Source organism: Strigops habroptila, chromosome 5 (genome assembly GCF_004027225.2).
Source record: "Strigops habroptila isolate Jane chromosome 5, bStrHab1.2.pri, whole genome shotgun sequence".
Lineage (NCBI taxonomy): Eukaryota > Metazoa > Chordata > Aves > Psittaciformes > Psittacidae > Strigops > Strigops habroptila.
The window spans coordinates 11,637,420-11,661,250 of record NC_044281.2 but is presented as its reverse complement, the minus strand read 5'-3'; the positions used below and the strand labels follow the sequence as shown (position 1 = coordinate 11,661,250).

At 45.7% G+C, this 23,831-nt stretch overlaps 1 long non-coding RNA gene across 1 annotated transcript in view; it reads right to left on the bottom strand.

Annotated features, from left to right (window-relative positions):
* Positions 1–432: 432 nt before the first annotated feature.
* LOC115608505 overlaps positions 433–23,831 on the bottom strand; it is a 36,063-nt gene continuing 12,664 nt past the window's right edge. Inside the window, exon 3 of the long non-coding RNA XR_003991565.1 lies at positions 433–1,215. This is a non-coding gene — a long non-coding RNA (uncharacterized LOC115608505). The remainder of the gene's footprint in view (positions 1,216–23,831) is intronic.

Below are 23,831 nucleotides of genomic sequence, written 5' to 3'. Positions count from 1 at the left end.
AGCTTGGAAACTGAATATCCCAACATCAAAGGGAATGAAGAGACCATGGCATGAGTGTGGGTTTTCACAAGTGCATTGGCAGCAGGATTGACCCAACCTGCAAACTCTCCCTCCAGTAGGAGCTGCTTAGCAAATCAGGTCAGGTCCCTACCTTCAAACATCAAAACTTTCTCACAAGCCAATAACCAGGTTTGCATTCCGACCTTAAAATGTTGATTTGCCTCTATCTTTGTGAGTCGCTTTTGCAAAATTAAGTGACAGAGCAATGGAATTGTGGTGCCTTTGATTTGGTATCTTTGATTTTACCGATTAAGTGAAGACTGTGTAGTAATTTGTGCTATCTGGTGCCTTGGTGGCAACTGCATGAACTGGGGAACAGGCGACCCTCACTGAAGAGCCCACCTGGATCTGTGCTGGCTTTGTTCAGGGGAGGTTAAGTGCACTCCAGCACTGACAATCACGGCATAAGAGGCTCTCAGGAAGCAGCAAACACAGCGGTGCCTGTGCAGGAGGGAGGGAGGAAGGAAAGGAGCTGCTTCTCACAGGAGAGACAGGCAGCCTTTAGTAAAACTGAACACCAGACAGATGATCATCTCCGCTTGGGGAGCAATTGCTCATACTTGTATCTCTCGTCATGTTTAGGGAGAGCCTCTTCCCTTCAGTTGTGGGGCCAGGCTGCCCCAAAATCATGCTCTGATTGAGGGGGGTTGGAAGCAAAGCCTCCCACGGGTGCAGGAATCCCTCCCTAATTCCTGGTGCGTGCTGTATCTGTGCTTGGGCAATTCTGCTGCATCGTTTCTTCTTTAACTCCACTAGTTACAGAGCAGATATGCGTTTTCCTCTCTGCGTTTTAAGCAACTAGGGAGACAGTACTACTCTACTAACAGCACCGAGGGCTAGCTGCCTCTGATTCCTGCTTTGGTGTCTGAATCCCTGGCCTTGGTTTCAGCAAGGAAAGGCTATTCCATGCAGCATGCTGGTGTCAGGAGAGCCGAGGCTCATCGTTTAGCAGAGCTTATTACTGGAAAACCCGGATGTTTAGTCTTCTCTTCCCTGGGGTTTAAAAAAAAAATGTTTTCCAAATATTGTTCCATGCCATAAGGTCTTTCCCCCACTGCCAGTTGCTTCTCCGGTGCTTGGATGGAAGTCATGAATTCTCTGGCAGGCTGTGCAACAAACCGCCGCTTCTGTCTCCTGCCACCCATCAGCCGGCCCCTATTAGAAGAGAAATGGCAAGTGGTTTATCTGCCGCCCGTATGGCAGCCCTTATGGGCTGGGTGTCAGGAGGCAGCGTGCTGCCTGCCAGGGGGTCGGCCCCCCCCAGCAGCACTCCCCCTTCCCTGGCAGAAGCCTGCCTCTGCTGAGACCCCACTCCCCCCTGCGCCTCCCTGCTGCTCTTCCTCATCTTTGGCACAAAACCAGAGGCCATAGGGTAAATCCTATCAAAATCACAATGTGCCAGGATTCTGCTCCCCTTCAGGTTTCCCCATTGCAGAGCATTGCTGTTAACCTGCCACCAGCACAGTTCCTCTGTAACCTCCTTCTCTGGGCTTGTTTTCTTTGGAAAGACCGTTGCTCCTGTGGTTGCTGACAAAGTTTCTTTGTAAGCATCCCATGGGCTGTCACTGCCTCCTTCCCCAGCCTGTCCGGCCAGGAGGGCTATCACTAATGTGTGTCATTCATCAAAGCAAAATTACATGTGTCCCAAAAAAATAAAGACAGCACGCAGACAAATTACAGCGTGCAGCAAATTGCTTAGTTGTAGAGGAAAAAAAATATACCACGCTGTTTTCCTCCCCTCCCAGAGGTAGGTGTTTAATTCAACATATTAAGACTGAGAAATCTAATTATAGCGGCAGGACGGGGGAAACCCAATTGCAGTGAGGCACAGTGCTTGCCCCAGCCGGCGGGTGCGGTGTGGCCACATCCTGGCACGGTCAGCCCAAGGCCTGTGCTCGGGGGGTCCTCCAGCATCGGCCAGGCAAGCCCCCTGTGCTGCACAAGGAACCTGGCATGGGGAGAAGCCCCAAGGCCATGCTGCATTGCACCAAAGCACCTGGGGCCACAGGGGAGAGGAGATGCCTGTGCAGGAGGGCTTGGTTGGGGCAGGTTTTATTGGTTTTAAGGGTTAGAGCTTTAGATCGTATTTTTTAAGCACCCTCCTGCATTGAGGGATACTTCATTTCCTTGTGACTGCAGCCCCGCTGCTCTGGTGTGAGCCAGGGCTGAGGCTGGGGAGAAGGGCTGGTCACCTTGGCAAGCGGATGGTGCTGGGGAAGGGGGGCTGGAAGAGGAACCCCAGCCACGTATTGGCCACATGCCCCAGGAACCAGCGGTCCTCCCAGTGTCTCTGGCATGGCACCCAGCACGGCTCCTCCATCACCAGGGAGAAGGGTGAGAGGGGTCCTGGCCCCAGCCACCCTTGGATCCCACCTGGCTGGCCCACCGAGAGCACCCTGGCAGAGGTCTGCTCCCCTGGTTGTATCTTCCAGATTGCAAAAGCCCCTCTTACATAGCTAATTGATTTTCATTAATCACAGTCTTCTCGTGTACTTGTTTATGTTCTTCACTACTTCACAAATCTAATCTGACGTCTGATTTAGAGATTTCAGAAATTAACCTTCCTCCAGTGTTTCTGTTTCAATGTATCTTTATTTATTTACGTTCCTGTCAAGTGCCTTTCAATAGGAATGATTTCTACTTTTGGCAAGCAAAGGAGCCTATTGTTTTCCATGGAAATGCAGAGTTTTGCCAATGGAGTGGAACCCAAATGGGTGATTATGGGTCAGACTGTAACACCCTTACTGCAGTTCAATGGCACTGGCCTGTAAGGCGGCCCAGATAGCTCAGCTGTGATGGAGCCCCTTCCCAGCCCGGGCATCTCAGATGCCTGCCGGGAAGAGGGAGCTAATGGCAGGTCCTCCTTCCCCGGCTGCAGCTGGGCAGAAGGAGGGCTGGCCTCCCCACTGTCTGAGCTCTCTGGCAAAACTGCAGCCCAGCGCTTTAATTTGGTTTGCTACACTGACCTGTGTGCTCCTCGGTCAAACAGAGAACAGTTGCCTTCAGGAACAGGGATTCTGTATTTCTGAAGCAACAGTTAACCTGGCAATGACATGATTTTCTTATTTGCAGAGGACAGGGTGTGCATTATTACTGAGGTACTGCAGAAATAAAGCTCTTTGGCTTGCTCCATATTTGAGAGCTATTGTCTTTGACGAAGCACCACGTAAAGAGCAAGAGTAGCTTCTCCAGCAGCGGCTGCAGTAGACCTTGCAAAGGAAATTAAAACAAACTGTGAACAATTCTTTATCTGAATGATGAAGAAGAGGAAAACAAAGCGGGGAGGGAGGGGGGAAGTGAGGGCACAATGGACCAAGGATTAAGGGTAATTTTGAAGCAGCCCCAAAATAATTGCCTCTGTTTTCCCTGGAGGTGGTGGTGTTGCAGGCAGGAGGGGAGGCAGGGAGTGAGAGCTAATGGGTGGCACCACGCAGAGGCAGCAATCCCCACATCCATGCTGGCAGCAGTGGCATGCACACCTCTCAGTGCTCAGCCTCTGCTCTGTGCAGCAGAAAGCAAACCAGCCATGCCTGAATAATACAGAACACGTTTTTCCAGAAATAATACCGAAGGGTGAATGGTAAATGCAATAAAACATGGCATAGGTTTGCCAAAGGCAGTTGGTATCAGACTAATCTAATTTCCTTATTTAGTGAATGATTTCTCCAAAGCAATGTCATCCATTCCCTTTCCTATGATACCCTGTTGGAAATGAAGAGCTAAAGCGATGACGATGGGAACTGGTACAGGAGCTGCAGGGTGGCGAGGGCAGTGAGCAAAAACAACTTTATATGTTTCAAGGGATGTGTCAGTGAGAGGGTAGTTACTTGTCCAGTTTCCCAAGCACCCTTCTTGGGACCAGACCGCTTCTGTATTTTAACCATTACCTCAACATAAATGAGGTAATGTGCTGATGAAATTTGCTGGGCAGGGCAGAGCAGGACATGGTACTGGGGCAGCTGGGTGGCCAGAGGCAGGGTACTGCCTGGAAGGAAGAGCAATGGCCATGCACTTGGGATCTCATAATTACTTCTGCTGTTAGCTGGGAGTGCATTGGTTGGGAAGTACATAGGGCGTGAAAGGCCTGGTTGAATTAATCATGCCCTGGGGTAAACCATGAGCCTTTGCTGGGAGGTGGCCATGGAAAGTGGGAAGTCAGTGGTGCGGCTATGGGCCCAGGCAGCCCCAGCAGAAGCAGCACTTAGCAGCACCATTCAGTTTGATGTCAAGGTGGCAGATAATCATCCACCTTCTTGGTGAAATTGTGGGTGGCTCTACCACCGCAAATGAGCCTGACCCCAGAGCAACCTTGCAGCCCTTCCTCACCCTTGGCTGCTCTCACCATCAGACCACATTAGAGCCAAACGGCAGAGAAGGGGGAAAGCTGTAACCTGCAATAACCAACCTGAAATAGCCCAGGGGACAAGTTCCTGACCTTGTGGGCTTCCTGTGAGTGTCTCTTACCTGCCATAGCACAGGCAGCAGCTGGTGCCAACAGCCCTGTATATAACCTGCACCCCTGGGTGACCCGAGCCACTGCCTCATTGGCAGGGTGGTGGGGAGGGGTACACCCAAAATCCCTCCCCTGTCAGGGTGTTTGGGGAACTACCGGCCGAGCCTGTGTGCCCCCAAAGACTGGGGCAGCATTTGGCTGCTATGTGGTTACAAACCCAGCCTGTGACCTTCCCTCCATCTGTCGTCCGGCCTCGCGGTAATGGATGGGTTTCTATTCTTGCTGTCCTGAGTCCACTAGCACTTACACATCCTGTAAACAAAACCAGCCCTCTGGAAGCCAGCGGACATCAAGGATGTAATTTAGTTTCTTAATAGCCTTGCTGAGGCTATTTCGGCATGCATGCCGTGATGGTGGCACGGCGCTCCTGACCGCCAAGGCCAATGGTCAGGGCAAGGGATAGTGGGACGAGAGCCCAGCAGGAGACGCTGATGGTCGGAGACCTTCAGCTGCAGGAGAACTGCTATGTTAGTCTTGCTCCATTACAATTGCCTTGCCTGAATGATCTCCTTGCCTTCCTTCGCAGTTGCTGTAATGTCATCATAGCAAGCACAAACATGTTGGTATTTCATTTCCCTCTTAAACGCAAGGGCAGGAGGTGAAAAGCCCAGTTTTCCCCTCAGCCAGGTGGTTCCCCATAACTGTGTCCAGTAGGGTTTACTCCAGCCCAAGCCCTGAATTTATTTCTACACTAGCTGTACTTTTGTCATGGTGTTCCTACCTGGCATATTCTTAGCCTTGTCTGATAGTGCACTATAAATCACTATTTATAAACGTCAGATAGGATGCACTTTGTTTTAAGGTGTTTGTATTAGTTTGGTTTCAGTCTACAGAGCAATCCGTGTCTTTCAGAGCAGTGGGGCAGAAGGGCATGACCAGAAATATATCCCTTTTAGGTTCCTTTTAAAAGCAGCCAGGCAGCTGTAAAGAGAACCTTTCCTCTTCATAAAATATTAGAGGCATCAATTAATATCTTGTCTGCATTTTGTATTTTCAGTTGCTCCCTCTCCTATCCACTGACCATGAATTGCACCACTTATTCACCTATAGCCACCTGGATTTCAGTAGTTCAGGCACCCTTCAGGAAAGGGTTCATTGCCAGAAATCAAATAGCTCTGAGAAAAGGCTCATGTAACCAGCTGTAGTGCCTTCACCAGTGTCCCACCAGTGCTGGGGTGCCACTGTCTCAGCCCTGGTGTGCTGCATGGCTCTTGCCAAGCCAACACAAGCAGGAAGGAACCTGGGCTTCAGCCGAGGCACAAGCAGCGTGCTCCTCAGCTCTCCTCCCCTCACGCTGAAATGCAGTGTGCCAGCGCACGCCCAGCAGCCAAAGGCACGCTCCAGCACCCATATCTGAATGCCCCTGAGCTGAGCTCGGGCAGCCTACACCAGCATGCTGGATCTAAAATAAGGTGAAAATTAGCTGTCCTTGCAGCTAATTTTTTGCTTGGGCACTAATGTTACCTTTGCCTTTGAACACTTCTGCTTGCAACACGTTATTAATGTCAACAGTGGGGTTTGTCCACAGAGTTCTTTTTCCCCTATTTTTGTCCACCAACCCTGCATTTTCAGGGACAACTGTCACGACATGGCATTAGGGTGCAGAGACGTGGCAAGCGCTCCCATACAAGTGACTCCAATCTCACGAGCAGACAGGAACACCAAATCAATTTATTAAAACTTCAGCCCTCTGAAATGCTCGTTCATTAGAAATGAAGCCATTTTCCTTGGCACTTGCAGCTCTCTGTACGTGTACAAACTCATTCAAAACCCAAATTCCTTCTCTGAATTAAATTGTCAGCCTCCCACTCAGGCAGATACATTAGCACTGACTGTGTAACATCAGCTCAGCTTTCTGTATAACATATGAATAAGCCTTTAAAATTGTATATTCTGCCCTGCAGCATTTATCTCATATTTTGATCCTGATTTTTCTTTGCTAAAATGCTTGCTGGTCTATTCAAGCGTCTTGATGGTTTACGCGCTTCTAATTTAGGGTTCATTTGGGACATTTGTTCACTTACTAATACATTCTCAAGCCATGGATTATAATGGATTTCTGAAATTGTTAAAGAAAGTGACAAAAGATTTTTTCACATTTCATGATGTGTAGATGTAGCAGTTTATACTTCTGAAGGAGATCTTAATCACCATTTTAATTCGCTTTTTGAAAGAAAAAAAGTTATTTATCTTTAGAAGCGATGACAGGGTTCAGGGGTAATTTTGAGACTAGTGTATAATAAGACATTTCAATTAATTAAAATAAAAAATCATATTGGCTGTAAAATTTGTGTTGATACAGTACTCTAAAATTAGCAGAGAATGGATGCCTGCCACAGAGCAGTAGGTTGAAATGGGGTGGTTAAAATTAAAGCCTCTTATTTTCATTATATTACCTGATATAGTGCCTTAGTGAGATTTCCGACGAGGAGTTCAACTTTCCTGCAAACCTTAAAGGCCAAGAAATAGCATCTGGGAGGGAAAAGGGAGGGAAAGAGAGCTCTGCTCGCCCCAGAGCTGTGGCAGACCCCTGGTCAGGAGGCTATGCTGGGCAGTGCTGCTGTATAGGAGTCACTGGGAACTGCCAGTCTCCAGCTCTGGCAACGGGAAGATCCCGCTAGATTAAAATAAATGGCAAAACTCCCATTGACTTCAAGTGATTCCTATCTTTTCATGTGCAGTGTGAGTAATAATTAAAAGATACATATGGGTTTTCAGCTGATGTACAGCCACATAAGGATTATCAACGGTATCTTTCTTCCTGTCTGTGTTCTTGCCCCACAGACCGATTTGCTTACCCAAAGGCACCAAAACTCAGCACAAATAAAAAGGCGCCATGCTTCTATTGTGTGCTTACAACTGCAGCTACCTTTTCTTTTCTGAGAAAGAAAACGCAGCCCGCCCTGCAATTAGCAGCAAAACCATGAATACTTTCTTCGTTAACCACAAATGGTTCTTTTCGCGACGAGCAGGCTCACATATGTTCTAAATATGTTCAGTTTCATTAGGCGGTGAAGCGCTGTGGATCTGCTATTTTATTCAGGAAGGCAAACAAGAGCTGCATATGTGCAACATAAGTTGAGGAGAATGGGAAAAACTCAAGGCACTTGCAGAGTGCCCAAGATGCTCGGACGAGCTGATTTAATGCGGGATTGCTCCCAGCTCGTTTCCATCAGCCTTGACGCTAGTGGAGATGAGCTTGCTCGGGCTGGTGATGCTCCTGTCTTCTGCCAGCCTGAAAGCCCTTCAGAAAGGTGGATTTGTGTGCTGCAGGTGACATGGCTTGACAGGACAGTTAGCTGGGTTGCTGGGGTTTGTCTGCTGCCAGAAAAGAGTGACCCTTTATGTGCAAGGTTTAGAAACGCAGCTGCAGCTGGAAGTGGCACTGGTTGCTGCTGCCTGTGGGGTAGGGGGTGAAGACAGACTGAGTCTAAGTCCCGCACTGGGGGACAGCTGGACCTTAGGGTGATGCAGCAGTCTGCATGGCTGAGGCTGAAAATTTCTCCAAATTTTCCCATTTCGAGAAAATTTGGAAAAACCTCTCCCAGATTTTTCCATTTGTACTTTTTAGTGATTTCTTGCTTATTGTTATTGTAACTAAAAGTTAGCTGGCCAAAATGGTTCAAGTATTGGAAATGTGTATTTTTTTAATAACTCTGAAGCACAAGCATTCACATTTTCTTATTGTTTTCAAACCATTTTGGACACTGGAAGCAAAGCAACATGGCAAGCTATGTGTGAACAACCCCCCAGCTCCCCTCACCCAGCACAGCTCCCCACTGTCACATGCACGGCCTTTAAAACCAAACTTTCGGTATCAACACTTTTTGTGTCAAGGCAAGATCCAACCTCGTACATCACTTAAACACCTGCAGTTTGTTCTGATGAAGAAGCTGGTGGAAAACATTCTTCAGACCTTGGTGTCTCCTTTTTGTCTCTCTCCTGAAAGCGTGACGGACTGTTTTGAAACCATGAGGCGAGTTTATACAGGGTAGAAAATGAAGATTTGTGTAAATCACATTTTTTATGTAAACACATACAGTGTTAAAAATATTCATACCCCGAAGTGTTTCCCATCACGTGTGCGCTAATGAGTGGATTATGAAATATGTTTTCTGTGTCTTGGTCCTTCTGATTTGCTTTCTGCCGCTAGTAGGGACCAGGAGGGTGGACACATCCACAGACAGGGAAGGGCTATGAGAAGCCTTAAGAAAGTGCACTGTGCCCTTGATCCCTACTGAGAGCTGGAGGTACCATGTTACTGATGCAATGTCACGGGACTTTGTGCTTCTCAAGGGGAAAGCTATCTATCTCCTATGAAATTGTGACCTGTTTGTTAGAAGTATTTTAGGTGGGGCTACAGAAGGTGATGCTGTTTGGGTGTCCCTTCAGTGATGCTGCCAGGCAGTGCCCTTGCTTAAATTGCATATATAGAGCATCATTCCTCAGAAATAAAGTCAGCAAAGTATGGATAAACAGAGACAAGTTCTCAGAGGGCCCCACAAAAAATGAATTGCAAGAAGTTACTCTATCATTATTTGCTGATGTCATAAGAGGTATATTTTAAATGCCTGATTTGTGGCAGAGAAGCCATTGTAAATCACCAAATCAAATAAACTAGTGAGAGCTGCCTTTGTAGGAACAACCAACAACCAATAAGTATGCCAATATCTGCAGTGACTCAATTCATTGTTCTTCCCCCTAAACCCAGGCATTATACTAATAACATTTTTAGCTGTGCATGGGTTGCTGAGGAATCTTTGTGCAGTGCTGCAGAGTGTTCTTCACCTCAGCCCACCCTATGCCTAGCGCCAGGAGCTCAGGATACATGGAGTTAAATAAGTTTTCCTTTTCCTCCATCCGAACAATTGGAATCAGCAGTTTGCATTATTTTAAAAATGAATGCTTGGAATCAGCAATTTTCTTTTTCCTTTTTTTTCTTTTTTTTTTTTTTTTTTAAGATCTTGAGGGGTTTTTTTATTTAAAGTGGAAAACTACATTAAGTGCAAGGCACTCAACAAAGAAAGTCATAAAGCCTAAGTATTCTTAGAGTTATAAAATATGTCCGTGGTGGCAATTCTACTGCCAACAATGAAGTTTTAAGCATTAATATGCCTTCATTGCAGTTTTAATGCCTTAATATTGACTCTATAGCTCTTTTGGGTAATTTTGCTTTCTCTGGTACTTGAAAGGTGATGATGTCAGCGTTCTTCATACTGATTCATATGCAGGTTGATGAAGCTGAGTTATTTATTGAGTTCCATTATATTTTCTATAAACATTAGTTCTCAATAAACAGAGACATTTAGCCGAGGGTTTATTTATTAAATAGGTACTGTACAGATGGTTTTGCCACACATGATGTGCTGCAGAGGATATTACTCAGGAATAATCAGCTGTGTTATAGCTTGGCTAAATTAATAAGATGATAATGATGAAATTGATGCTTTTGAGCTAGGCTTGGTAAATGGTTTTTGCATAAACAAACTGATAAATTTGAGAAGCAATTACTTGCTTGTCAAAGATAAAAACACAACAGGGCCCATTTATAGTTAGGTCCTATTTATTTTTAAAGATTGTACCAGATTTTATGTTTAATACGCTGCAATTAAAAAATAATACTTAAATGAAGAATAATAAAAAACTAACTTTCTGAGCTTGCCTTCAAATTTGAAGATGCAGCATTGCTTGGTTAGACATCAAGTAAACTTTTTCCAAGGCTTTCACTACATCTAGAAAAAATATAATTGTTTTATGAAAGATGCTGTCTGGAGTTGTGCAGTGCAGACTCTGGCAGCGCTTCCTGTAGCAGTATTTGCTCTGAAATCAAGCTGGATTTCATATAGAGAAACAGTCTCCAATTCCCTGTTTAATGTGGATTTTGCTGCAGTGATCACGCAAGTGAACAAAACACACATGTACTCCCCACACACCAACTTCATGTAACTCTCCATTTAAAATAATGAATCGTGGGTGTATAGTTTATATGTGTGTACATATATATATACAACGAATACTATCGCCTGACTTGTCTACTAACAAATATGTGTGTTATGTGGTTTTATATACTAGCTAGAGTAGCTTGTTTATGTTTATTTAGAATATGTTTGTTTAGAAAAAATCAAATAGACAAGTGATGTGCAGCCTCTCAGGTGGCCACGCTGGAGAGGACCTCACGAGCTTCTCACATATATCACAACATGTTCTCAGAGTGATAGCAGAACTTCATGGTGACTGTGGTTGGTGGTTTCCCTCTGAGGCTTTGAAGGCACCTCGTGAACATGTATTTAGCTTTGTAATGTCGCTGACATGTAGGTGGTATAACACATCTCACCGCTGTCTCCTCTGCGGGAGCAGGCAGCTCATGTGTGCACTGGCAGGACAGTGATGTTCCTAAAGATTTATTTTACCTTCTTATGTGCTAAAGGAAGGGTTCAGGCCTCCAATTAATTCCTTCTTTCCCTGGAAATCACCATGCCACAAGGGCATTAATGTCTTCTACATATAAATATTCCTGTGGGACTGCCCTAAATGGATTATACCTGAAAGGAGGTATTGTATGGCCAAACATAGCAAGCTGCATAGGCATGTCCTAACTTACAAGCCTGTGTTTTCCACTTCAACACAAAAGGCTTTGACTTGTAGCCTTAAAGAGAGCTTTTGGTTAAGTACTTTGCTCCATAAGGACATAAAGTCAGTAGCAACGGGTGGGAGAAGTCCAGCTGTGGGTTACCACCCTGCAGCAGCATGCACCAGCACGGCCACAGGCAGGAGGTCCTGCTCATCCAGGAGGATTTCCCACCTGGAAGTGCATGGCACCATCAGAAGGTTTTGCAAAGGGAGTGGATGAGGAGCCTTTCTCACTATTTAAAATGTGAACAGGCTTCTAACAGTCCTTCTTTGCTGTAAATTTCTGTTTTCTTTTTAGGAAATTTGGTACTGAAGTATTAGTGCAATGTATTCTATGACTTCATGTTAGCAAGTCCTTCATGTGTTTTTCTTGCAGATGTTCAAAAAGAATTTAAGGTCTTACACTGATCTGAAACTCTCAGCAGAGACTTGTTCTCCCAGATGCAATGCCAACAATGACTACATAAAGGAAAAATCATAATGTGTTGCAATACCAGCTATATATATAAAATACTTCACAACCAGACACAGTTTTTGCCATCAGCTGTTCACATTGATTACCTGAATTATAACTAAATTATAATAAAATGAAAGAAGGTCATTGGGTCAGCCTTAAAAACCTGAATTGAAGTTGTCTACAGTGCTTGTGTCAAAGGTACGAACCTTTGATGAGTTTTGCGCTGGATTCAAGGCCACATGGAGACACAGGGAGAGAAGCTATGGTTTTATGATGGGTTTAGCGATTAATTTTAACGTGTGAATGATCCCACAACTCTTCCCATAGAAACCAGCTGCACGCGCCCAGCACCTCCCCGACCCTGTCTGCAGCCAGTCCTGCCCTGCAGCGTGGGTCTCAGTGATGACCCTCAGGGATGCAGAGCCATTGCCTGCCGGGATCAGCTAGGAGCAGCAAACCAAGGTGGCAATCACATCCTCCACTATGCCCAGCTTCTGCCACCCCACAGGGAGACAAACCCCCTTGAATGCTGCAGAGGGTCACAAGAGTACCTCAGATGGGAGGAAGGACAAAAGCTGTTGCTTCTGGTAAATGTCCCCATGTTTCAGAACCCAAACTTGCCATGTTGTCCTGTTACAGTCTTGTAATGTAAATGACTGTGCTTTCAGGATAGAGAAGAGTAGGTTTGTATTCACAGAAATACTATTTATGTTATTATAACCATTTATAGGCTTTCACAAACATTTGTAAAATGTGCTCAATGGTCTACAGGGAGATTTGAAATTATGTGACTTTGTGAAAATCCAGATCCAAAAATATGGTGTGCATCAACCTGCTCGGCTGGGACAGGTTTGCAGGGGACAGGTACTTCCCTGCACTGCCCCTCCAGGAAGAGATTTAACTCGGACATTAGTGTGAATTGACATCCTTGATGCTGAACTGAACCACTTTTAGTGAGAAGATACTGAGTAGGGAAAGGAAAAGCCATTTCCATGCTGTGGTGCCACACTTACTTATCCAGGCTAGGGGTCAGTGTGAAAAGGAGCTGATGCCTGTCAGGTGGACGGCATGGGGAGGCTTAAAAGCCACTATATTCTTTTGGGTATTGCCAATTTTCTTCTGCTGAGAAGGGAAAAAAAGAGAAAAGTCGAAGTCACTTCAGTGCTTTCAAATTAAAATTACTTTTTAAGTATTTTGGGAATTTCATGTAAAAAATTATAAGGGTTTTTTTTTTTCTTTTTTAGAAAGTGCCACATTCAAAGAAAATATTTACTTCTAAGTAAAGCAAGATTGCTGTCAGTGAAGATTTTCTCCTCCTGCACAGCTTTGCAGTACCCAAAGATATTGTTGATCAACGAAAACTGAGACAGAATTTTCCTAAAACATCACTGAAGTTGTTTCTTGCTTTAGACAAGGTCAGTGTTGAACTTTGGGTTTGGTAGAAGAGTCAGCTCCAAGCTGCCATCACAATAAACATTTACTCTGAATAGAGTGAAATCTGGAGCTGTGCAAGATGCCTGGGCTTAGGACTGCTCTCTGCAAGCAAGTCGTGCCGTGCATGGCAACTGAGCAGCACTTCCTTGCATGTTTCTCACCAGGCTGCAAGGAGCAACCAAGCCATATCAGCATCATTTGCTGTAACTCTTTAGTCTGCCTTAAAACCCAGAGTATGGTGGCACTTTAAAATAGAATCATTCATTATTAATTAGGTCACAATAAAAAAATCCTATGGATGCACTTGTGACGCTAAATGAGCCGATCCCAAATAATGCGATTGTAATGAATTCCAAAGGAATAAATAATGACTGAGCCATTAGCATAAAGTGCCAGCCACAGCTCAGCTCTATGCTGCCCGCCGGCACCCGCCTGCCTGGCACTGCTTCCAAACCCACCCCGCCAGGCCAGGCATGGGGGTTCCTGGCCACAGGCTGGCATGAGGGTGGCAAGGTCGTTCCCACCATGGGGGGATGCTGTGGGGAGCCACGTACTTTGGTGGCTCCCGCCAGGGCTTGCAGTGGCATCACCCCCTGAGCCCCTGTGTGGGCAGGATAACGTGGAAGCAAGCAAGAAGATATTTTTGCACCTCTTGCTCTAATACGTAATCAGAGCTTTTGTTCCGTGGCTTGCACAAGCAAATTAATTAGAAATTTATCCGACCAGAAGTTCAGTTCAGTATGTATTCCAAGCAGAGGCCATTCCTGTGCACGTACTTGCTCTCTTCGTCATGGAATAATTATCTGCCCATTTAGGAAATGCAAAATTTGTTTCTATTTTAATAGACACTCCTAACCATTAAAAAAAAAAAAAAAATTAAATTGTAGCATGCTTAAAAACCTCTGAGAGGAAAACATCACCCGTAACCCCCCTCTTTCTACCCAAAACATCTCTCCAGTGCATATGGGAGGCCATGGGGCATGCGGCAGCATCAACCTGCACTGGCAGCAGCACAGACTGGCACAGTGCTGGCGGTGATGGCACAGCCAACCTGGGCAAGCAGAGGGTCGAGACAGTAGGAAAATAAAACAGGATGAAGCCAGAGGGAGAGAGGTGCAGGGAAGGGAGGCAATGATGGTGGGTTTCTGGGAAACAGAACTGTTTCCCGCAAGCTGTGTGACTGGTGCTGGGGCAGAGCAGTGCGCTGCAGCAGGGCAGAGCTCTGGGGACACTGGCCCCAGGCAAAGCCTCAGTGTGCACCCAGCAGATAAATTAAATAGGTAGAACAGGTAGTGGGGATGGCAGTGGGACCTGTTTTGTCAGCATCCCCTTCCCTCCCAGCAGCTGAGCAGACAGGCGCGTCAGGTGCCTGTGCCCCTCTTATGTCTGCCGTTAAAAAACCCAGCCAGGGAATGTCATTAGAAACAGCCACACCATCTGCCTTTTCCTCCCCTCCCCTTTAAATAAGGAAACACCTTGTCAAACACATCCCACTAAATATCCCTAACACCCTCCCGCGCGCTTCGCGCTCGGCGGTTCGCGGGATCGTGCACCATCTGGACCCTTGCGCTATGTCTCAGCGGCGAGGCCCCAGCTCGGACCCACCACGCTATGCCAGGGCCACTGGCGGGTCTGCAGTGGCTGGCAGAGGGTCTGCACTGCCTGCATCCCTGCACGGCAGCAGCAGGTCACACTGCTCAGTGAGAGCAATGAGTTCACAGCGGGGGGAAAATAAAGCCCAGCAACTCCACTTCATATTGTTAAACCAGGAAAATTAACCAAGGAGGACCTTAAACATAGACATTTATTAACATGTAAATGGACTGAGTCAGCAATTAGTCAACAGTCAGCATAATTGAATAGAATATAGTAATTAAGTTGCCATTTAATTATTCCCATTTCGTTTAAGGTAAATATTTACTACAATCATGGTTTTCCATAGTCTTTCGCATGGAAAGCCAGTATGTGTGCAGAGGGTCTGTGTTAAAACTTTCTCAAGAACTTTTAAAAGGCAGGTTGCCTCCTCCTGCCCTCGCAGTGCCTGTCCCGATGCCATGGGTAAGCGTGACTGAGCAGCATCACCAGGCCTCCTGGGACCCCGCAGCCAGTGCCTCCAGGCCTTGAGCCACACAAGGACGTAGCTGCATATGATTTGGGGCTTACCCTGTCTCGGCTACCTCCCACCCGCACCCCTGCAAACTTGGGCAGTGTCTCAGGCACACATGTACACACACACTCACACCCCCCTGTTCACTGGCCGTGCAGATGAGTCTTTGTTCTTGGTGATTACTGTGCAGACAACACACTCACCCGGCTGCACCGAGACACTGCGTACGAACCAAGCGATGTGCTGATAAGTGGAATAGTATTGAGAAGAGCCTTAGGAGATAGAGGAACATTATTTTAAATTATCTGGAACATAAAAAACAAAGTGAGGATTTGGCAACCTTGCAGCCAAAACCTCAAAACCAGTTATTCCTTTTAAATAAAAACAAAAATGAGAAACAGTAACTATTAGAAATCCCACCTGGTGCTTTCTCTGTGTTAATGATGCTTCTTAAATTGCATGTGGGTAAATGGTAATTTTGTCTCACACCATTAAAAACTAATGGAACCCTTGATGATAAGAAATGCCATAGCTAGCTTGTTGGAAAACGTTTAATTAATAAAGTAATAAAATTATTGTAAACTAGTGCAGTTTCACAGAGGATTCAATGGGATATAAAACAGATAAAACATCCTTGAGAGTTGGTTCAAGAAATAAATGCTCCTCTATAAAAAAGCAGCACTATAAAGTTAAGCTGGTCTGTGTTATACCAAGACAAGCTACGGTGATAGTAAAGGTATTCAGATAAGCCTGTCATGGGAAATGGTGGGAAAGCCTCATGACTGTATTTTCGCAGGAGCATAAAGCCAGCGCACCTTCCCCTGCACTGTCATGGGTCCAAAGGTGGCAGCTCCAAAGGGAGCTGCAGCCCTGTGAGCCCATGGGAATATGTAGTGGTGCTATTGCTGTTATCTGCCTGTCTCAGTGCCTCCAGAGTCAGTGAGATGATCTCCACTAGCCTCAGCAGGTTTTGGGTAAGGTACCCTCCAGCCCTGCTGCTTCATCCACTTTGCTGCATAATATTTGTGACACAAAGTGGTCAGCAGAGAGCGGAGAGGAGGGGTATGTGTGCACCCGTGAACAGGAGCCCATAGGTCTCCATTACATGCACATCTTAAGTATTTGCAGATGTTTAGATTCAGGATGGGTATAACAGGCCAGCTGCCCAAACTTTCATTTAGTCCCTAAAACCCCATCTGCACATCTCACCAACAAACCCTGTCAGCTCTTTATTTGGGAGTACTCAGCCCATGGTGACAGGAGAATGGAGGAAGCAACAGCTGGAAGAAAGGCATGCACAGTCACATCACAGATTTCAGGGTGTCATGAGAGCCAGCTGGCTTGACTGTAAGGTCAGACCTTAGGCATAAAAAGTCCGCTCTCCTCACCAGGTCATTGCAGACATTGCTGTGCCCACTGATGCAACAACAGCTTCTGGTTAATCTTTGCAGCATCATCTACTTTTAATTTGAGTGCCTTTAGTTTCCTCTGCAGTCTCCACCTTGATCCTTAGTTAGAAGCCATTCTGTTAGATCTCTAGTTTTAAAATAAAGTGGGGTTTGGGGTTTTTTTAATGCACATCAGAATAAAAAGTTCTACAACAATAAGGTGCCCTGCTCCCAGTTGCAACGGCACACACTGAGGGGCTCTTTACTCTGGCTTCAGTGCATGGACAAACTGGCAATGTAAGACCTTTTCCCCATGCAAAACATTGGCTGCCTCTGAGAAAAATACTGTGGTTTCCTCTTGTAGGCAGATTTATTTCTGAGGTAGCCTCAAAAATTAGGGCATAGGGAGAATGCTGCCACTCTTTACTGAGGCAGTATGAAAATGTTTATGGGGCTCTATAATTCATCCCCACTGGCAATACCAGCAATGACTTTTTTAACTCCTTGGTGTGTGAGAAATGAAAACACAAGCAGGAGTTCAGTAAAAGACTGTTAGGGCCAAAGCTGGGATATTTGTTCCCTGGCAAACTGTGGTTGCTCTTGTTTTAGCCACAGTTTTCCCAGCTGATGCTTTGCAAACCCAGCAGAAGGTTTAGCTTTCAAGGCTCTGAAAGTGAACGCAGGGCTGGAAGCTGCCCCTGCACTCACCAGCAGAGAGGCAGGCTGAGCCTCCTTCTTCCAAAAGATGCTGCTGGTCCCAGGACTGAATTGCTGCAGGGGTAGTTTGGGGACAGAGATTTAATCTTTTATTTTTCCCATATGTCATATGTATGTCGTAAGATGATGACAAAATAATAATGAGTTGGTGGTGGCTGCTTAAAACTTTTTTTTAGCAGCTGTGTTTCTAGAATATTATAATGAACCATCCTTTTGCCTTAATCACTTTAATATTTCTAAAATAACTAGAAGCTTACTGTACATCCGTCGACATGAAGCTTCCACATATGGGGACCATGACTTTATTTTCAGGGAGGGCAGAAGAAGCAGGGCAGAGCTAGAAACACACAGGTTTATCAGTCAAAATTACAGCATAAAGTACTGAAATTACTGTAATAACTTCAACTCACAGCCATTGTACTACAAGCAGGAAAAGAGGTGACATTGTATTTAGCCTGCACAATGGCCAAGTCACTTTGCCCGGGCTCCTTTTGGCAAAAATTTAAATGAAGTAAGCGATGTATTTGTCAGAAAAAAGAAAGGGTGAGCTCTAAGTAAAGGGAAAAATATTTGTTGGTTTGACAGGGAGAAGTGCCATTAAAAGCTGACTGTTATTAAAGCATGTGGGTGACAGGGCTGTCTCACCAAGCAGTGCCGGCGCCTGGCTCAGGTAAAAGCAGAGGGCTTTAGCTCAACAACGCACTCCTGTCTGTCAATGTTGGGTTTTTTTAAATGACATGTTTTCTTTTGGCAGATGGGAACAAGCCTTGAAGAATAAATTTTTTGGAGGCAGACAAATTGGCTGCCTGGAAATATATGTATTTAGGAACCTGTCGGGTGGCTGTGAGTGTCAGCACCACCCCAGCTGAGCTGGCCGGCACCACTCTGCATCTCACCCGCTCCAGTTTCCCCACAGACACCCCAAATCCCCAGCCGGCCACTGCCAGGCCAGAGCAAAAATGACAACTCCGATACAAGATTTGCTCTGGATATTGCTGATATTGCTTTGTGCCTGCCTTATAAAACTTCCCCGCTGGCTATTTCTCCAGCTAGGGGATTTTACTCAGATGAATGTGCTTGCCTCCCTCTCACCGGCTGCCAAAATCCAACTTATCTGTAAATGGAAATAATGCTGTGGCCCCCGGTCAATCGTAGCTGCAATGCTCTTTACGAGAGAAGGCAAAATAAAACTGTTCCCCGTGTTAACAGCTGCAAAAGCCAACATGCTGAAAAGTTAAGTGATTTGCCAGGTGTGAAGAAGGATGGCGCCTGGCTCTCAGGACCCCATTTCTGTGGTGGTGGGGGGCAATGTGGGGTGGGTGGACAGCCCCATGGGGGGAACATGGACCCTGGGCATCACCACCACCCCCAGCCCCCCCATCTGCTCCCCATCCCCATCCCCAAAAGGGCAGCTGCTGGGGAAACCACCTGCGATGGGCCTACCCCCAGACTAGGTGTAAGCAAAGTTTCACCAGCAAAAAAACATAGTCTTTTTAAAAATCCCCCCAAAATTAGGTACTGGTAGTGGGTATTGGGTTTTGTGAGCCAGCATCAGAAATAGGTGGCAGCTGGAAAGATTTTTTTAACATCTCAGCAGCGCCTAAATGTTGGAGGTAAACAGAGGAAGGGGTAGATTAAGCCAAAATCCAGATGCCTTGAAGTACCACATCAGTGCACATGCGCAGCACAGCCTTTCATCTACTCGGGACGTTTAGGCCTGTTTGTTTAACCAACCAAAATGGGCACCTTTTAAGAGCAATTCAGGATGCCCAAATCAGAGCCTAAGTATCTATATAGTCCTCCAATATAGGAGGCGTAGCATATGTTAATAGAGCAGAATAGTTAATTTCTACAAATGTAATATTTATTGCTGCTTTATTATATGAATGTTCTAGATATCAAGTGGCTGTATACATGCAGGTAGGTAAAAAAAAGGTATAGTAAAAGGCACACTCAAAAATAGGCAGCATTGTTCCCTGGTTCTGTAAGGTCGGTAAAACTGGTAGCAGCTCCTTAGCAATGGCTTCATCTCCACACTCTCAGTGTGTGTTCTTAACACCTTCCTTCACTGCAAAACTGAAGTATTTAACCCAAAACATACAAACAAATCTGTTATTCTCCTCCTTTATTAACCTTCCGAGTCCTCTGAAATCTCACATGAGGAGAAGGCTCTTCCCTTTTCCTTTGTCTATGAGAAGAGGTTTAAACTTTACATACAAAAAGATGCATGCATACATGTAAACCTACCCGTGTAATCAGACACATGCAGCGCACTCTTTGTCCTTCTCTATAAATATATATACACATATGTATACCCACAGATATACAGGCATGTGTGCGTATGTGTGTGTACAAAGAGAAAGAAAAAGACTCTCAGAAAATGAAAGACAAATGTTAGAGAATGATATTCCCAAGCCCTCAAATCCCTAATCATGAGTTTGATGCAATATTTGCCCTAATGGGAAATGATAACTGGCACTACTCCAAAGCAAACCTCGAAGAAAGGAGCAATAAAAAAGGAAAATGCTAGCTTGGCAGTTAAAGAAAGAGGAGCCGAAGCGAGAACTGCTGTCGGAGATAATAAAGAATTAACCACAAACCCCTTTTCTATTAAGCACAAAAAAGGATATTAAAATAACATGCCCCCTCCCTAAATGTTTCAAGGCTTGTGTCATGCTTTTCTCCACAGCTTCCCTGGGACGTTCTGAGCCACAGGGCTGCAGCCCCATGCAACCCGCCTCCCCAGCCTCCCCTCTCGTGCGAGGAAGGCTGCTCCATTCCAACACACAGCAACTCAGTTGCGATCACACTCCTGGGTTTTTAACTTACACAGATTGCTCCAAATCTTGCCCTTTCCAAGGAAAGAGGATATGGTTGCAGCCCATGACTCTGCGGACCTTCAGGAGCTGGCTGTGATACAGCAGTTCTGATGGGTTCCTTCTCCCCTTTTCACCCTTTGGGAGCCTACGCATTGCAAAGCCCATTGTACAGTGCAGCTTTGCTATGTTATCCATATCATCCATAGGCACAATGATATCCGTTATGTATACAGCGAGTCTTAGTGCTCTGTTTTCTAGTTATAGGGCAAACATCAGTTCTTTGAAGAAGGGACTGTCACCCCATGAAAAGTACTAGGACCTTGTTAGGTTATGTAGAGAGAAAGTTAGAAAGGCGAAGGCACAGCTGGAACTAAAATCTGACCACCGTCATAAAAGATAATAAAAAGTACTTTTACAAATATATTAGCAATAAAAGGAGGGCCACGGAGAACATCCATCCTCTGCTGGATATTAGGGGAAACCTAGTGACTGAGGATAAGGAGAAGGCTGAGGTACTTAATGCTGCCTTTGCCTCAGTCTTTAACAGTCACACCAGCCATCCCCAGGGTACTCAGCTCCCTGAGCCGGATGGCAGAGATGGGGAGCTGACTGAAGTCCCCATAATTCAGGAAGAAATGGTTAGCGACCATTTAGATGTATACAAGTCTATGGGGCTGGATGGGTTACACCTAAGAGTGCTGAACGACCTGGCAGAGGAGCTTGCCAAGCCACTCTCCATCATCTATCAGCAGTCCTGGTCTAGTGGGCAGGTCCCAGAGGATTGGAGGTTGGCCTATGTGACACCTCTCTTCAAAAAGGGCAGGAAGGAAAACCCTGGGAACGACAGGCCTGTCAGCCTGACCTCAGTGCTGGGGAAGGTCATGGAGCAGATGATCCTAAGTGAGATCATAAATCACATGCAGGAAAACGGAGGGATGAGGCCCAGTCAGCATGGGTTCATGAAGGGCAGGTCCTGTTTGACCAACCTGATTTCCTTCTATGATAAGGCGGCCCTCCTGATTGATGAGGGAAAGGCTGTGGTCATTGTCTATTTGGACTTCAGTAAAGCATTCGACACTGTCTCCCACAGCGTTCTCCTGGAGAAATTGGCTGCTCGTGGCCTGGATAGGTGTGTTCCTCACTGGGTTGGAAACTGGCTGGATGTCCAAGCCCAAAGCGTGGTGGTAAATGGTGTCACATTTAGTTGGTGACTGGTCACTAGTGGTGTCCCTCAGGGCTCAGTGTTAGGGCCAGTGTTGTTTGACATCTCCGTTGATGATCTGGATGAGGGGATTGAGTGCACCCTCACTAAATTTGCAGATGACATCAGATTGGGTGGGAGTGTTGATTAGCTGAAGGATGGGAAGGCTCTGCAGAGGGATCTGGACAGGCTGGATCAATGGGCTGTGGCCAATGGTATGAAGTTCAACAAGGCAAAGTGCCGGGTCCTGCCCTTGAGCCACAACAACCCCCTGCAACACTACAGGCTTGGGGAAGAGTGGTTGGGAAGCTGCTTGCCAGAAAAGGACCTGGGGGTGCTGATTGTTGGAGCTGAACATGAGCAGCTTGTGCCCAGGCAGCCAAGAAGGCCAACAGCATCCTGACCTGTACCAGCACCAGTATGGCCAGCAGGACCAGAGCAGTGATCATCTCCCTGTACTGGGCACTGGTGAGGCTGCAGCTTGAATCCTGTGTTCAGTTCTGGACCCCTCACTACAAGGGAGACATTGAGGTGCTAGAGCAGGTCCAGAGAAGGGCAACGGAGCTGGTGAAGGGCCTGGAGCACAAGTGTGATGAGGAACAGCTGAGGGAACTGGGGCTGTTTAGCCTGGAGAAGAGAAGGCTCAGGGGAGACCTTATTGCTCTCTACAACTACCTGAAAGGAGGTTGTAGTTAGGTGGGGGTCAGTCTCTTCTCTTAAGTAACAAGCAATAGGACAAGAGGTAGGAGCCTCAAGCTGAGCCAGGGGAGGTTTAGATTGGATATTAGGAAAGATTTTTTTCATAGAAAGGGTGGTCAGGCATTGGAACAGGCTGCCCAGGGAAGCGGTGGAATCACCATCCCTGGAAGTGTTCAGAAACCATGTAGATGAGGCCCTCAGTGATACAGTTTAGTGGTGGTCTTGGGGGTCCTGGGGTAATGGTTGGACTTGATGATCTTAAAGGTCTTTTCCAACCTAGCTGATTCTATGATTCTATGATTCTTTTACCTTCACATTCTTACTATGATTTTTACATTCAAGGCATTTTCTCACTTTAAAAATTGCATGTGATAAATTACACAGAAAGTGCCACAGATCTGCGACAATGGTGCAGAAAAAGTGACTCAATGGCTGATAGATGTAGAAGAAAAGGAAACAGAAAGGAGGACTATGAGTCAGAAGGCACTTTTCCATACAGTATCCCCTTTGGAATCCTTCTGGGACATTGCATAACATTACCAACAGGGACACTGCTGTCTGCTGAGTTTTGTTTGATAGGTGCTGAAGAAGTAGGGCTGACTCCCACAGCATGTGTGCCTCAGCACTGGAGATGCCCTTGTGCAGCACTCCACAGCCAGGAACACACCAGGGAGTCCCAGCTCAACACCATTTCTGTCTGGTTTCATGATGTGCAGGGTAACCGATTTTGCCCATTTTGTGACTACCCAAACAATTATAACAGCAAGATCCAGCATAAACATCCCTTGAAATTTCCACTTCAACTAAACAGCAGAGTTTACTATGGTAGTTTAAATTTGCAAAAGAGGTGGTACTCAGTGCATTGCAGACCCAACAGGCTGAAGTTGCCCCTTTATATCAAGTCAAAAAAACCCTCAATAATCTTATATTTCAGAGCCATTATAAGCTAACTTCGGTTCATTAGCACATAGGAAGGCATTAATCACACAGAGTAATGAAATGTAACAACTCCTTTGGTACTTTCTTATTATCTGGGTCTTTAATATGCCATTTGACAATAGCTAGACTGTAGCAGCTCTGACGGGATTTTGTAGAGCTCACTTGGCACTAGGAGTTCCGCAAACCGAAAATGACACAAGCCAAAAAGATGAAGCAGCAGTAAGGAATCACTAAGAGTTTATCATAAATGTTAAATGAAGTACATCTGCCAGCAAGGGCTTAGTTTAAAAAAAAAATTGTGTGTATTGCATTGATCTTAGCCACTAAGAGGGTAAAGTCTTGGGGGTGAGGAATGAGAGAGGAGGGAGAGAGCCCACCTGTACAAGACATTTTTTAAACCTCAAGTCTTGCTCTTCTAGGCTTTCAAAACTCTTTGTGAAGGAGATATAGTCCACACCTCAGGAAACTACTGATGCAATCTATCTTTCAGAGACCAAATCAAAACTCCCTCCTGAGCTCTGTCAGTGCAGAAGAGCAGAGTTAAACATCAGCTGCTTTTATCTGAGTGCCTAAATTAAAAATACTTAACCAGAGTAATACCAAGTATTGCATGGTTTAAAAGATGATTGTTTGTATGCTAGTACCAGTCTAGGTTAATTCCTAAGGTGAGCTTAAAAAAGAAGATCAATAAAGATGTAGGTGGGGAAGTTTAAAAAAATAACTACTGGAAATGGTGAGCCAAGATCTTCAGAACAACTTGTTTCTGCCTGAGGTACAGGCAGGCTGGTTTTTAGATCAGTCACCTACAACTGTGGTGTCATGAAGAGGAAAAATACCACCCAGAGTCATTTTTAGCAAAGAACACCA